The sequence below is a fragment of the Chrysochloris asiatica genome, unplaced genomic scaffold (assembly GCF_000296735.1).
Source record: "Chrysochloris asiatica unplaced genomic scaffold, ChrAsi1.0 scaffold00298, whole genome shotgun sequence".
NCBI lineage: Eukaryota > Metazoa > Chordata > Mammalia > Afrosoricida > Chrysochloridae > Chrysochloris > Chrysochloris asiatica.
Window position 1 is genome coordinate 39,489 of NW_006408816.1, and position 5,095 is coordinate 44,583.

The following is a 5,095-nucleotide window of genomic DNA, read 5'->3' on the forward strand; positions in this document are numbered from 1 at the left end:
ATGATCATTTAATTTTTTATGGGAAAGGTGGTAGGTTTAAAACAAAATCTATGCAAAATATATTAGAAGTGGAAGAAAATAATTTTTATTTTATAAGTGAAAATGACATCAAGGTGTTCCCCTAAAGTAAGGATGGGAAACATCCTGCCCACAGGCCATATAAGGCCTGCAAAATTACTTGTTCTGGCCCTGCCAAGACAACCGGCAGTTCTAGTCATCACATTAGAAATTAGTTTATTAAATGTTTGACCAAATATAAGGGGTAATTTTTAAATTGATAATATCGTATGGGCCCACCAATCACGTTATAAATATCCAAATGACGCTAGGCAGAAAAAAGGTTTCCCACCTCCTACCCTATAGCATGGGCTAATGTGTCCATCTGCAAAGTCATTTGAACTGCAAAGTCGGTGGTTCAAGCTCACCAGTTGCTCCTTGGAAACCCTATATAGGGTCGTTATGGGTCGGAATCGACTAAATGGCACGTAACAAAACCAACACCCTAAAACATTGAAATAATTTAAATAGGTGGCAGTGTAATAGTTTTGCTTTATAATTGAGAGGTCTATATTGTCAACTTAAAGAGATTCTTAAGGGCCACCATTTCAAGCTCACCAGCTGTTCCTTGAAAGTCCTATACAGAGTTGTTATGGGTCAGAATTGATTCCACGGCACACAACAACAACATTTCCTAGACATATCTAGAGCCTGATGGGTAGTACTTAAACAATGTGTATATGCATCTGTTCTTTTTTTGGTTGACTTCCAAAGAGCAAAGAAAAAGGAAATTAACAAAGGCAGTGTTATCCTTTCTTTATATGCGGTGTTCATGTAAAAAGTTACCCAAGCAGTTTTATCCCATTCTAACAGGGTCATCCATTGTGGATAGGTTTCAGTGCAGCTTCAAGACTACAGACAGACAAGGAAGACAGGCCTAATGTTCTCCTTTCAAATTTTAGTCAATAAAAATAGATATAATAATCAAACTAAAGCATAAAAGAGAAATTATTAATCTAAAAAAGTCAGGAATGACTGTATCAGAAGTGTTTATGAACTTAGAAAATGTTAGTAACTACTTACAGTGAGGAGTTTTAAATTTAAGACAAGTAAAACTGGGAAGCATTTAATATATGAAAGTAAAAAAAAAATTTTAAATAAAAGATGTGAGAACAATTTGAGCACGAGTATATAAATTAGCAGTAGGTTAAAGAATAACAGAATGGACTACTTCTGTATGAAAAATATAAACAACATGAACTAAAGGAGTCCTGGTGTGATGCTGTGGGTTAGTGAGACAGACTGCGAAGCCATTTGAACTGCAAGGTCGGCAGTTCAAGCTCACCAGCTACTCTTCTGAAACCCTATACAGGGTCACTATGAGTCAGAACCAACTCAACAGCACTTAACAAAAAGTAAGAAAAATATGCCAACATAATTTTTAGACTATTAACATGGGAGTACGATGACTCTGTAGGATAAGCACTGGACAGGTAACCACAAGATTGATAAGAGCCCATCAGCCACTCCATGGGAGAAAGATGAGGCTTCTGATCTCCTGAATACAGCCTCAAAACCCTATACAGGATCACTGTGATTTGTAACCCATTAACTGCACTTAAAAATAACAGCAACAATATGGATAAAATGAAAAATGTGCAGTATGATATCCTATTTTGAAATTACACCTCATATACTTGAGATCTGAAATTCAAAATGATTTTAGAGTCCATATTTCTCAACATATGGTGCAAAAAAGACTCATTGGTAAAAAAAAACAAACAAACAAAAAAAAAAACAAGACAATACAAGAGGTTATGGAATAGCACCATTAAGTACAGTTAAATGTTATCATTATGGAACTGAAAACAACAGTCAAAATAAATTTAAAACAACATTTCTTTTTATTTTCATAACAGATTTTTTAAATAATTGAATTATTTTGAAAGAGCCATTAAAATGAAATTCAGTAAAACTTTTGCATTTATGTGTTTGCAACCTTAGAGTATTTGTTTTATGTTTTAAGAGAGCTCAAATATCTTGTACTGAATAACTTTAAGAAATATCTGCTTCTTGTTGCTATTGTTAGGTATTGTTGAGTAGGTATCAATTCATAGTAATCTTATGCACAATAGAATGAAACACTGCCGAGTCCTGAGCCAACCTCACGATCATTGCTACATTTGAACCCATGCTGCTGCACTGTGCCAATCCATCTCGCTGGGGATCTTCTACTTTTTCTCCGACTCTCCACTTTACCAAACATGATAGCCTTCTCCCATGATTGGTCCCTCCTGACAATATGTCCAAAGTATAAGAGACAAAGTCTGGCAATTCTGGTTTGCAAGGAGCATTCTGGCTTTACTTCTTCCAACACAGATCTTTTTGTTCTTTTGGCAGTACAAGATATTTTCAATATTCTCCTCCAACACCATAAGTCAAATGCATTGTTTCTTCTATGGTCTTCCTTATTCACTGTCCAGCTTTCACATGCATATGAGGTTATTGAAAATACTATGGTTTGGGTCAGGCACACCTTATTCGTCAAAATGACATTTTTGTTCTTCAACACTTAAAAAATCTCTTGTGCAGAAGATTTGCAAAATGCAATATGTCATTTGATTTCTTGACTGCTACTTCCATGAGTGTTGATGGTTGATCTGAGCAGAATAGTTTTTGACAACTTCAATCTTTTCTCCATTTATATGGATGTTGTTTATTGGTCCAGTGGTGAGGATTTTTGTTTTCTTTTCATTGAGGTGCAACCCTTACCAAAGGCAATGGTCTTTGATCATCATTAATAAGTATTTTAAGTCCTCACATTCATCTAGAAAAGTTGAATCATGTCCATATCGCAGATTGTTATTCTTCCTCCAACCCTGATGCTATGTTTTTCTTCAAATAGTCCAGAGTCTCGAATTATTTGGATTCATAGTGAACCCTGTACAGGGTTCCTGGTGGAAATAAATCTTTATAGGAGTAGATAGACTCATCTTTCTCCCACAGTGCTGAAAGTGGACTTGAATTGCTGCCTTATGGGTAGCAGTCCAGTGTTTACCCTACAGTACTACCAAAACTCCTCCAAAAAGAAACCATAGAATTCTACTTTTTTACAAAGGTCAAAAACCATCAGTTGACAATAAAACCATCTTTATCCAATACTGATACCAACTTCTTCTTCATATAATCCAGCTTCTTGGATTACTTGCTCAGCGTACAGATTGAATAACTATTGTGAAAGAATACAACCACGGCCCTCACCTTTCCTAATTTTAAACCATTTGGTGTTCACTTGTTCTGTTCAAACAACTGCCTCTTGGTCTAGGTACAAGTTCCCCATGAGCACAATTTGGTGTTCCAGAATACTCATTCTCCACAGTGTTGTCCATAAAATCAAAAGCCTTTGTGTAGTCAATAAACACATATAAACATCTTTCTGGTATTCTCTGCTGGCAGCCAAGATCCAGCTGATGTCAGCAGTGATATTCCTCATTTCACTTCCTTGTCTAACTCCACCTTGAACCTCTGGAAGTTTCCTGTCAATTTCTGGTTGCAGCAGATTTTGAGTTATTTTTAGCAAAATTTTATTTGTATGCGATACTAATGGTATTGTCAGATGATTTCTGCATTCTGTTGGGTCACCTCTCTTAGGAATGGGCACATATATGTATCTCTTCCAATCACTTGATTAGGTAGCTGTCTTCCAAATTTCTTGGCATAAATAAGTGCCTCAAGTGTTGTAACAATGTGTTGGAAGATTTCAATGTGCTTTCCATCAATTCCCAAAACCTTGTTCTTTGACATTGCCTTCTGAGTACCCTTAGACTTCTTCCTTCAGTATCATTGGCTCTTGATTGTATGCGATCTTTTGAAATGGTTGAACATTGACCATTTACTTCTGATACAGTGACTCTGTATTCCTTCCATCTTCTTTGGATGCTTTCTGTATCATTCAATAACTTGAACATAGAATAGTTCAGTTTTCAAGTCAAGACCTGAATTTTTTCATTTAGATCTTTCAGCTTGATTAATCCTGAGTGTGTTCTCCCCTTTTGGTTTTCTAACTTCAGTTCTTTGCACATTTCATTATAATATTTAACTATGTTTTCTCAAGCTGACTTTTGAAATTTTATTCTTACCTCTTCATTTTTTTACTTGCTTTAGCATCTCTGCAGTAAGTACATGTTTTAGAGTCTCTTCTGACATCTATTTTAGTCTTTTCCTTTCACTTGTCTTCTTAATGACCTTTTGCTTTCCTCCTATATGATATTTTTGATGTCATTCCACACATTTTCTAGTTTTCAGTCATTAATGTCTAAAACATCAAATATGTTCTTGTAATAGTCTCTAAATTTAGGTGAAATATGTTCAAGGTCATATTTTGTCTCTCATGGACTTGGTTCATTTTCTTTGGGTTCAGTCTGAACTTGCATAAGAGCAACTTATGGCCTGTTCCACAGTCTGCTCCTGGCCTTATATTGGCTGCTGATAAAGAGCTTTTCGACTGCCTCTTTCCACAGATGCAGTCAATTTGATTTCTGTATATTCCATCTGCTGAGGTACATGTGTATAGTCATCTTTATGTTGTTTAAAAAAGAATCTGCAATGGATAAATGGTTGGTCTTGAAAGTTTTTATCAAGAGATCTTCACCATCCAAGGCAATATTTTCCAACTACCGATCCTTCCTCTTTGTTTCCAACATTTGCATTCCAATTGCCAGAAATTATCAATGCATCTTGATGGCATGTTTGATCAATTTCAGACTGAAGAAGTTGATAGAATTCTTTAATTTCATTATTACTCTCTTTAGTGGATGGTGCAAAATTTGAATAATAATTGTATTGATGGGTCTTCCTTGTATGCATATGGATATTATCCTATCACAGACAGCACTGTACTTCAAGACATATCATAGCATGTTCTTTATGATGGTAAATGGAAACCATTCCCTTCATTTTATCATTCTCAGCATAACAAACCATGTGATTGTCAGATTCAAAAGGGTGATTGCCACTCTATTTCAGCTCACTAATGCTTCATCTCTCATACTTTGGACACATTGTCCGGAAAGAAGAGTCGCTGGAGAAGGATGTCATG